The 12,264-nt window shown below is 38.4% G+C and overlaps 1 protein-coding gene across 1 annotated transcript in view; it reads right to left on the reverse strand.

Moving 5' to 3' along the window:
* ATP2A3 (ATPase sarcoplasmic/endoplasmic reticulum Ca2+ transporting 3) overlaps nt 1-12,264 on the reverse strand; it is a 128,070-nt gene that overhangs the window by 83,102 nt on the left and 32,704 nt on the right. The gene's annotated exons all lie outside the window — the stretch shown is intronic.

The raw sequence follows: 12,264 nt of genomic DNA on the forward strand, positions 1-12,264 counted from the left end.
AATTCAGAAGTGTTGTCATCACTTTCCAACTGCAACTCTTACTAACTGAAGGCTTACTGTTAGAATAGTCCAAATATATCAGGTTGGTTGGGGCCTGACTTGTGGTACCCTCACCAATCACCTTTCTGAAGGTGCCACAGCACTCTTCATTGTTTGTACTGTTCTATACATTAAAACACAGTGCACTTAGTGACAGTAATACTGTTCTATTTCAGCTTTGTTCCATTTGCCCTACAGAGTGCAATAGACTCATCAATAAACTGATCAGCAGGAATAGCAAGAGTCAGATATTAAAATTACCTAGGGCCGGGCTGGGGAGGGCTAGTTAAACATAATAAACATGTACTTACCTCGTCCGGCGCCACTGATGTCCCGCGCCGAGGTCCCTTCGATCCGCGCCCCTGTTTGTTTACAAGGGCATGGAAGCCGCGCACAGGGAGCTTCCGGTCCACGATGTGGCCAGCTCCTCCCATCTGTCCCTATCTCTCAGCGTTGTAAGCACTGGGAGATGGTGTCGCATGGGAGCATCTGGCCGGCCAGAAGCTCTCTGTGCGCACTTGTAATGAAACCGGCGCACAGAGAAGACCAGCCGTGGCGCGGGACATCGGCAGCACCGGAGGAGGTAAGTACATGTTTCTTGTGTTTAAATAGCCCTCCCCAGCCCGGCCATAAGAAATTTTTGAAACCCGGATAACCCCTTTAATGGTGCATTCTAACAGTGATCCTGGATACTTTCTTTAAAGAGAACCTGCTATAAAGATTTAGGCCCACAAGCTATCAGCATCCTGCAATGCAGGAAAATGATATTATCACAAAAATAACCACCTATATTCTGGGAGATTAATGGGGTAGTCTTGTCTGGGCATTCACATTCAATTTCATTAATCTGTCAAATATATACATTTCTTCAATTAGAGGTTATTAAAAAAATTTCCTGTGTGATAATTTCCTATAAATGTAGTCATATACTCCCTTCGAAACAAGACTGTGTCCTTGGATACGACCACCGCTGCAGGAGTGATTGCACAAACAAACAAAACGTTTTTGTATTTGAAATGTCCGGGAGTTACTGCATGTCCCACAGCTGTCCTGTGTAATGATCACTGAATCCAGGGCTCAATAACACATGTCTGACCAGATCTTGTTTCTAAGGGACAACATGTCTACATTTATGAGAAATTATCTTCCACACAGGAACATTTTTTTTATAACATCCAATTGAAGAAATGTTTAGTTTTGGCGACTGAATTAAATTAAATGTGGAAGCCCAGATGGGAATACCCCTTTAAACATTAAGCAGAAAAAGAACTTTGAATACTTTGGACAAGTGACCAAAGTCATCAAAGTTATGATGTAGGTGGACAATAGGATACAATTCAAGTCAGGAACAGACATCCAAGTATGACTCTTGTTGGCCCCATTGACTTATTTCAGATCTAATATGGTGTTCAAAGATCTTACGGCCTTAAGCCTAAAGAGTGCTTCACCTTGGTGGCTACCAAAGAGTGATTAACTTTCTATAATTACCATTAATACAGTGAATGAAGCATCACATATTGGTAATAATATGTGAACTTTTAAAGTATGACTGTAAAAGTTATAATCATTTTACCAAATTAGTAAATGTGATTGATTACTCATTTAAAAACAAACAGAATGATCCCTACTTTGTGCTGCTAAGCCTTTTCTTTCCACAGTTATGGAATTTTCTGTTCTGAAAGTATTTGACAAAAATACTTATCTGCACAGTGCACAAAGTGCCGATGACAAGTTGGAAGGGCTGCAGCATAAGGTGCAGAGAGACACACAGAAAGTTCTGTAGAATCATAGACTCTGATGGAGGGACTGATAGCAAACAGGGAGATCCTGTACCTCACTATTCTGTCCAGGAGACATCTATATCCACTGCTCTGAACACATTCAGCTGTGCTACATACACAGAGAGAGCTTGTCACATGACCTCTTCCTGTGAGAGCAGCAGCCCCTCCCCTCCCATGAAACCAACTAATAAACTATAAACAAACTACAGACTCACAGGGCTTAACAGAACATGCAGAAGAAGCAGTTGTTGCAGTAATGAGGTAATATGAGGGGTATAGCAAGGAAACTGCTGTATATATGTAACAAAGATAATAGGCAAAGTTGTTTTACATCCCAAGAGCTATTGATTTGTGGGAAAAAAAACCTTTACAGTTACTATTTAAAAAGATAAAAATAACATTAATAGATTTAGCCAATATATAAAAAGTAACCATTTTGTCTGTGGACTGTTTTTTTGAATGATGTGAACATAGTCTATATGATCTTATAGGGAAACTTCTTGAGTAGTTTTCCTTTACCAACATTCTACAAATTTTAGTTCTAGTGTTACTATTATATCCAGAATACATCTGCAAAATCTCAGACAGGAACTACAACATTCTTCTCTTCAACTCTCACATTGAGATCATTAATGACACTTCAAAACGTGACATTTTTCCTTAAAATGGTTAGTTCAATCCTAAAAATAACTAATATTTACTTTATTTCATTTCAACACCTAAAATGTTAGGAAAAAGAAAATGACACAAAGACCAGATGCACAGAAAACTTGCAGTGTTATAAACTGTATTCTGTATTAATTATGAATGAGTATTCCTACTAAGGCTATGGTCTTACAGTAGAGATTAAAATATTAAATTCTGCTTCCAAATCCGCAGTTACTAGTGCAATGCACTGCAATAATAATGATGAATCTTTATTTATTTAGCGCCAGGGGAATTTTCTCGGTGGACCGACTGCTTTTTAGGCCGATGTCTCCTGCTGTTCAGAGTACAGGTTGACCTCCCGGCTGCTATCTATAGCCAAGTTTTCTGTAGGAAGCCAGGAACACACTGATGATGTCACTAGCTGTGCTGCTGTGGTTACTCTTCTTTACTCTTCAGGACACTGCAGCCCTGCATTTCACCTCTGAGGGGAAGGAAGAAGCCAATATGTAAAGTCTTACAGGTGCTTGAGAAAGGTGCGGTTTAGCACCAAAACGTCGCTGTGTGATGGAATAAAAGTTCACCACTTTTCTACAACCTATTGAGTGCTGCCTCTTCACTACACATATATACATACTTGGCAGGTGAGTTGTCATTACTGGTGCATCACCAGCATATTGACAGGAATGTGGCAAGTTGACCACTTCCTACCTTTGTTTCCAAAACACAATTAAAGTTAAGATCATTTGATCCTCACTACCACGATGCCAACTGAATTCATTTCTTGTAAAATACAATATCCCTAGACTTGAAAAGATATTAAGAAATTGTTCAAATGGTGAACCTAAACTTGAACAATAGAACACAACAAAACAGAAGAAAACAACGCTTTTACAGTTTTTGTTCTCCAAATACGTGGCCACAACAAAGTACAGGAAATCAACAGGAAAACTATTCTTAACAAGTTTCTATTAACACTAGCAGATAATTTTACTAGCATGACGGACATTATGGATTAAGATGAAAGGCAAATTGCAAATTTAAGAACCTAAGCAACCTTTTGTAGTAGGAAGCAAGGGCTGCCCAGAAAAAACTGTGATCAGAGACACCACAATGTACAATAACGTTTCCTATGTATTCTATTTCAGCAACAGAAACCTTCAAAGCCGATTAATACAGAAGATAAAAAAAAAAACATGTAGCAACAGTTAAGGAAGTTACTATGCAATGAAACAAACTGAGAAATCTCATAGAAGGTAAACTAATGGAAATTACTACATTCTATTACGGTATTATCAAACCAAAAAGTCTATTGTAGAGTTATTTTGGCAATAAGTTTGTTAGAAACTAATATTTTTTTCCACAATATTAAATAACAAATGTGTTTGCATACCCTATATTGCACAAATATCTCCAAATTACATTGTTCTCAATGTCTCTGGTGTGATGTGATTAAAATATTGTATGAAGGCGATTCAACAAAGTACCACCATTTTATCACTTTATTTCTTTATGTCTAATTTGTAGCAGAGCAAGGACATAAATAAAAAATAAAAGTTTGCTCACCTTGCCCATTTTTCATATTTGGGCACTGGGCAATCCACTGCAAGAACCAAAACATAAAGGAAAAGTAACCACTCAGATTAAGTGGTGAAATGTGACCTCAGCATTCGTCACCAACAACAACCATATTTTACCATGATTACTACCTTCTCCACCAATTCATCAGTTTCATCTCAGATTTAATCCCTTCATTAGTAGCATAAAGTAACAGACATTGGAGGCTGGACCATAAAGTTAGCTTTCTCTGCCTCCAATTGCCAATATGTTGTTAAACTTGTCCTTCAATGCTGCTGCATCACTCTTCCTGTGAAGTCTGGTGCTGTCGATACATGTACCTTTTGTGTTAGATACCACTGTCCATAGATGAGAAGGAAAAGTGCCAGATTCCTACTAAGAAGGTGTATGCTCAAGACGGGGTAAGGAGAATGGCACTGAAGCCATTTAGGGCAGAGGGAGCCTGACTAAGATAGTCTACCTCTGCAACTTTATGCTCCAAGTGAACAGAGTTATTTAAAGTTGCTTTGTAGGAATAATGCAGCAACACTTAGACCTAAGAGGATACTGATTGGAAACTGATGAAATTCTTGATATGGTAGTGGATAGGTTTTGTTATACTTATTGTTGGTAACAGGTTACCTTTAAAGGAGACCTACCATCACTGATCTACTTACTACGCTAGATCCAGTGGCATATTCCTGTAATGTATTCTAGTATAATCCTTATTTTATTAAAACTTTGTGCCCCAGATACTCAGAAAACTTTTACCCAAGATATATTTTAAATAATACTGGGATGTAGAGTAGGAGCTACGGCTACTCTACGCCCTAGTAGCCTCTTTCAATCCCTCCTACCCTCCTGCTTACGGCAGCTGTGTGCACTATTCCAAGATCCCGAAGTACTGTGCATGCAGGATTATCACATGTCCTGTTACTATACTCCCTAAAAAGTCAGACATTGATGTTGGTGGAGTTGCCTTATTAAAGCTAGCACAATTTACTTTCCCAACCATGGAAAACTTTCCATGCGATCACCTTGTATTGATCTACAACAACCGCTGCATTTGTATTACAGTTAATTATATGCTATATTATATTACCACTGATTATATTATATCACTGATAATACCACCCAATGTCCCCATGTCTCCCAGGGTCATACATGAATAATCATACTTGGCAGTCTCATTTACACATATTTAATATATTCTTCATTTCAACACACAGCCTGTTATTGGATTTTTTAAATAAGTTTATAGGATGCCAGGACCAAATTGAAGAAAAAAAAGAAAAGACGTATAAATCAGCCTTTAACATGTCCTCACCCTGTAGGCCACATCTGGTTTTGTCTTTAAAAAAAAAAGTATAAAAAAAATTCCACCTATTCTCATTCTGAAACAAATAATGTCTTATTGTTACAGAAATGCTCTTCAGCTAGATTCCTTATTCTACTGTCAGTCATTTCTGATAAACTGGTTTGGTAAGTATGCTGTCATTAAACAAACTAACACAAATGTTTTTCTTCCACCACCTGTATTGACAAAACATTAGGGTAGAACAGAAAAGCCCTAGACCAGTGCAGTTTCCGTGTTATTCAAATGAATTAAAGATTTTGCTGATCATTATTATGAAAAACAATAACCTCTACTAAATGTTAAATCCCTTGCTTTTGTGAGAGAAACAAGAACTTCAAAGATGCAATTTTTCTTGTGTTGCTGCCGATGCACATTCAAATATTGCAGTGCTTGCATTCTTTTTTTCTTGCAATGTAATTGTTGTATAGTGTCTGATGCATGTTATAGAGCTCAGAAAAATAGCTTGTGAAAAAAGCAAGATATCAAGTGACCCTAAGTTGTCATTTAGTGATACTAATCTCTGTTCATTCTATGCTAAGGAGTCCAGGGGTGGTCATATCATTCTTCCCTATGTATTTCTTCACAAAGATAGATCTCAGAGATTTAGATCAATAAAATGTGGGCTATACTTGTCCCGCATATCTATATATGAATCTGCTCTGCTTCTCTTAGTGAAGATGCTTACTGCAGATTGGACTTCAAGTTTCTATAACAGGTTCTTTTTAAGAGTAATGTGGAACAGTGTGCATTAAAGCAACCTTACTGACGGTGCATTAAGAAATAAGAAAAGATAATTCAATTCAGGTTCTCTGCTTTCAAAAGTTACAGTAAGCAACAGCTTCTGCACTCAAGTTCATGTTACATTACACTTTTTCGAGGAATTCACATGAACCATATCCTGAGGATTCCCTTGCACAAGTATTTTATATTTAATGCAAGGCCAAAAAGAGGAAGGGGAAAAAACAAGAGCTGTTGTAGCCAGGAGTTTCCTTCCATGGCAGACAAAGGGATTCCCCAGGCTGCAGGCTGTTTCCATCAGCATAACATGCCCAACCACATTCCGAGGCAGCCAGATTACATCCCCACAAAGACCTTACATTACAACATGCTCACACTGTGCATTAGCCTTCTCACACACAAGTATCAGACACAGGCTGCCCTGCTGCTTGGCAGCGTCTGCAGGAAACATTCTTGTCTGGCCCATGTTCCTTTTTTCCCCCTGGAAAGTCAGATTTCTGACAGCGTGAGTGTTTATACATCTTTTCAACAATTGGTTTGGCAGCAAGCAGTGGAAAAATGCAAAGCCTTCTCAATAAGCAAAGCTTATTGCGGCATCAGATAACCATCCCTCACTGAATGAGCAAGAAAAAAATAGACTGAAGGAGTGCTTTGTTTCGCCTACAAGAATTGAAGTGTAAAAAGATTTCTGCTAAACCCAAAGAGGAGATAACTTAAAGGTAAATAGGGGGTTATGATTAAAAATCTGACCTATTTCCTCAGAACTCTACATAGATATTGTTCTTCATCAAGGTTTTCTTCTTAAATTGTAAGTGGGGGGAGATTGTAAAACTGCTTATTGAAAGCACTCTGGAAGCAATACAGGTTTCAGAGGTGCCCAAAGTTTTTAAATGGATTCTGGATACTTTTGAGCTGCCGATTCCGAAAATACCTTCCATTTCTCTAGTTTATGAGACGTTGATGCAATGAGTACCTATGTTTTTTATGGCCGATTACTGTTGAAGCGCAAAGCGCACATGTCAAAGATCACCTCATGGCAGGAAATATTGAGTGACCACCAGTTTGAGCAGCAATATGACATTTATTAATAAGTTGACATTAATTTCCAAAACTTCTTTAGTACAATATTGAGTGGTAACTAGTTTGAGCATCATATACTTCCTAAAGTGGCAATGCAGATCTCCTAAATTAGAGCTGAAGCAATGGATGGTCTCTATTCCTATAAAAAAAATATAGAACTAAAGAACAAGACGTGTTTCGGACCCCGGTCCGGGTCCGAAACGCGTCTTGTTCTTTTATTCTATATTTTTTAATGTACTTATTTTAATATTAAATTACTCTTGGAACGAATTGCGCCGGGTCTTCCATCCGAGGGGAAGTTCATTGGGTCTCCAGGAATAGAGACCGTCCATTGCTTGTATCCTGATCGGTACCAACACCAAAATCACTTCCCGAAGGCAGCATCTCGTTCCACTTTATATACGACTACATGTGTTGTGCCAGTAGCACAACATTAGAAGGTGAGTTCACACACACTGTGTACAGATCTTATCACACCCTTGAGATAATCCGCACATTGAGCGCCCCCGGCTCTCCATCTCGTTTTTTCTTCTTCAAATTAGAGCTGAAAGCAGAAGATGGGTGTCATTTCTAAAATCAGGGCCCGAAGCTTTTAAAGGCACCAAAATGAGTTTTCCCCATATCACATCCCAGATCTCAATTAATGAAATATTCCAGTGGCAATTCTTTATTCATTACATAGTGGAATGCATTGAAAACATTAAAACATAAAAATGATCAATTAAAATCAAAATGAATATTCCATGGAGGTCTGAGTTTGAAATGATACACAAAATCAAAGTACAAAAAAAAAAAAAAAACTTTAGGTTGATCCAACTGCATTGGAAATGCTTCAAGACAATGAGGCTCAGTATAGTGCAGTGGTGGCAAACCTAAAGCTTCCTACTGCAGTATAAGACAACCCAGGACACGCCACGCGCAGTGCTATTTTAAAGCGACACATCCTTGGCTGCCAGGACTACAGGCGGAGCGTTGACAGAGATGGATCATTGTTGGACCTCATGCTTTGGGTCCCCTGATTCTTCCTCTTTAGGGGGCCCTGGAGGGAAGCTACAATCCAAATGTCTCCTGCTTTCTATTGTATTGGTGTCCTCAGTACACCAATACGATTGAAACTTCTGATAAAGCAGAGATCAATAGGTTACTACTCGAATTGTCATTTTGGCACTTTGCAACATAATAGTGGGTTTTGGTTGTAGTTTGGGCACTCTGTATCTAAAAGGTTTGCCATCACTGGTATAGCGTGTGTGGCCTCCACGTAACTGTATGACCTCCCTACAACGCTCCAGATGAAGTAATGGATGTTCTCCTGAGGGATCTCCTCCCAGAGCTGGGAGTATCAGTCAACTCCTGGACAGTCTGTGATGCAATGTGGTGTTGGTGGATGGAACAAGACATGGAACAGATGTGTTCGATTGGATTCAGGTCAGAGAAACAGGCCATTAGGCCAGTCCATAGAATTAATGCCTTCACCATGTAGGAACTGCTGAAACACTGCAGCACATGTGGCCTAGCATTGCCCAGCCTTACAAAGAACCCATGGCTCCTAGCACTTGAATATGGTATCACATTTTGGTATCTGAGGTCCTTATCCCGGTACCTAATGGCAATGAAATACCTCCCTGCACCATTACTTATCCACTACCAAATTGGTTATGCTGGAGAATGTTGCAGGCAGTAGAAAGTTGGCACAGGGTGCCAGCGTCGAATCTGCCAATCTTGGTTTTCTCTCTCAAATGCCAATTTCACTGCAAGCTGTAAGAAAAACAGACTTGTGGACTTTGTCAGAAACCGACAATATGAGGGCAGCATGAGGAGCAGTTTGAGCAGCCACATGGTTACAACGGACTACAGAAATGAAATCTCCCTCTAGTAAATTATAAGACACGGGGTCTGTATGCTGCACATATGCAAACAATCAAATTAGAAAAACACGAGGAACATATGTCAAGCAGCCAACAAAAATAGTAGTAATGAACAATAATTTTATTGAAATGCGAATACAAACGAAAACTCAAAAGGACAAAAATTAAAAACATTTAAAACACGATAGTACAGGTCAACTGACTTCGTGACTATACATAGCCGGTGATGCCATACGATAGTGGCAAACCACCTGCAAAAGGACCCCCCAGAATACACCAAAAGTGTTTAGAACCAAGTGGTACTGCACTCAAGTGATGACAAAAAGTATGTATATTGTAGAAATCTACACCAGAGAAGACCAGGTATAGGTCAGCTCCATGGAGCGCCACCAGGGCAAAGGGACAATAAGTCCAAACAATGTGGAGTCCGCAAAGTGGACAATCGCTAAACAATAGCCCAAATCGAATAAGACGCCCAGATGGCTGCAAATAACACTGAGGCAAGAAATTACCTAGTGGTGTGGAGGTGGTACCAGGGGACCCAGGAAATGCTCCCACGCGTATCGCCGCGGAACGCGGCTTCCTCGTGACTATGTATAGTCACGAAGTCAGTTGACCTGTACTATCGTGTTTTAAATGTTTTTAATTTTTGTCCTTTTGAGTTTTCGTTTGTATTCGCATTTCAATAAAATTATTGTTCATTACTACTATTTTTGTTGGCTGCTTGACATATGTTCCTCGTGTTTTTCTAACATGGTTACAACGGGTCTGCTGGATGTCATTATGCAACACCCTGACACTGCACCTTCTTTCCTTCTTTGCAAAAAGGAGGAGGTAGTGGTCCTGCTGCAGGCTTGTTGCCCTCCTACAGCCCCTCCATGTCCATGTGTCTAGGTATCTGCTCCATTCTCTGGGCACGGCTAACAGTATGAGCTGCACTACCTTAGCAACTTCTATTAGTTGTAGATACCACTTCAATCTACCTCAACGCTTGAGAGCAATGACAAAATTCAAAACTGTCCAAAAGAAATGATGAAACAGCAGAAGACATTGATCAGTGTGGATTCATAATACTACAGGTTGATTTCATAGAAATGTGATTAACTTGGTGTTACAAGTGTTCCCTTTATTTTTTAGCAATGTATAAATTACAATTACGGTAATTTCACATTTCTGCAACTATCCCTAGCTTAACAACACAGCTGATTCATTTTATGATTATGTTGATGTTCTTTCAGCATGACATTATTTTATTATGTGAGCATAGTTTAAAATGTTGGTAAGGTCCCATATTATATACTAAATCATCAATCAAAAAGGTCAGTTCTTTGGCCTTTAGCCTCATTCTCATAGAATTCATTTCCATACATGTACAGAGCATTAACTGAAAGATTACAAAACTATTCTAAACATTTCTAGAGTCTAGCACCAAAGTATATGCAACAGAAAGGTATAGGCATCTATATAGCCTCATATTTTTTTAAAATCAATAATGTACAATAAATTCATAACAATGTGAACTGCCAAGTTGTACTCAACTGACATGTATGTTTTGTTATGCTCCATAGAAAGTCAGTCAATTAATCAATGACATGGGACTTAATTTTGAAATATATGTGTAAGGAATTTGAAATATGGAGTTTCTAGTGTACAAATTCTACACTAATCGACTGGTAAGTTTTATTTTTTTTTTTCATTTTCATAGATTGTTGTAGTCTAGTTTAATGTTCTTTGCATAAGTAAATGTACCTGCTTAATTGTTTTTGTTCTGTTTTTTTCATTTTCTGAAAACTCCTTCTCAATCCATCTTGTATGTTGACCTAATACATTGGGATTGTGATCTAAATGGGTACAAGCGGTCCCCTACTTAAGAACACTCGACTTACATACGACCCCTAGTTACAAACGGACCACTGGATATTGGTAATTTATTGTACTTTAGTCCTAGGCTACAATAAACAGCTGTAACAGTTATCACAGGTGTCTGTAATGAAGCTTTAGTGTTAATCCTGGTTCTTATGACAACCCAACATTTTTTAAAATCCAATTGTCACAGAGACCAAAAAAGTTCTGGCTGGGATTACAATGATAAAATATACAGTTCCGACTTACATACAAATTCAACTTAAGAACAAACCTACAGACCCTATCTTGTATGTAACCCGGGGACTGCCTGTAAATGGAAGGCAGTAAACTGAAACACACACACTAAATTTGCTTTTTGGTCTGTTACTCTGTTTTTTCCAGTTTACTACTCCCACATGCAGTGCATGTACACTGTTCTATTTATGAAATGTTTTCCTGTACCGGATGAGGTTGTGATATTAATAACCATGTGGAATTAGCCTCAGTGTAAGGATTATTTTCCCCACAGTTCAATGTAACAAGAATCTGTTCATATAGAATAACACAAAAAAATACTTTCAAATTATACTTAAATGCAAATATTAAAAGACTACATAAAATAAGTGTGCCTAGGTAACCTAGGGTAAACGTTTCTGCTGAAGACTTGCCTACATTTAAAAGGCAACTTGTCAGCTTTATCTCCAACAATAAAAGGAGTTTTCCCATCTTGGTATTCAAATTTAATTTAATTCAGCAGCCATATATAAAGATTTCTTCAATTGCATGTTATTAAAGATAGTGAGATAGTTGTCATTTGATATGACCACCCAAGCAGCCTGGCAGCAGAGCACTATTGAACCTTGCCTGACCATCTGGATTCAGCAGCCCAGCCATTTCATATGCAAAAACTATTTGTTTCTTTGTGTAATCACTCCAGCAGCAGTGGTCATATCCTAGGACAACAATCTCATTTCTAAGAAACAACATCACTACATTTATGGTAAATTATCGGCACACATGTCTTTTTTTTTTTTTTTGTAATAACATCCAACTGAAGAAATAAATGTATCTGGCAAATTAATTAAATGTGAATATACACATAAGAATCCTTCTTTAAATAAGTAAAATTTGGGAAGATTCTGCCATAATTTACACCAAAACACCCTGACCTTCCATTTATCAAGGGCTTTTACAAACGTTTACGATGAGTACAGAAGGGGTGTGGCCTCTGAAAATGGTTGTGGCTTTGTGGGAAAAGGGCTGTGCATCAAAAATTTTGCAACTGAGCCAGAAATGTAATGCAAAGTACAACTAGGCACACTTATAATATGCCAGACTTATCAAGGGGTATCAGAGA

This window comes from Engystomops pustulosus, chromosome 2 (assembly GCF_040894005.1).
Source record: "Engystomops pustulosus chromosome 2, aEngPut4.maternal, whole genome shotgun sequence".
NCBI lineage: Eukaryota > Metazoa > Chordata > Amphibia > Anura > Leptodactylidae > Engystomops > Engystomops pustulosus.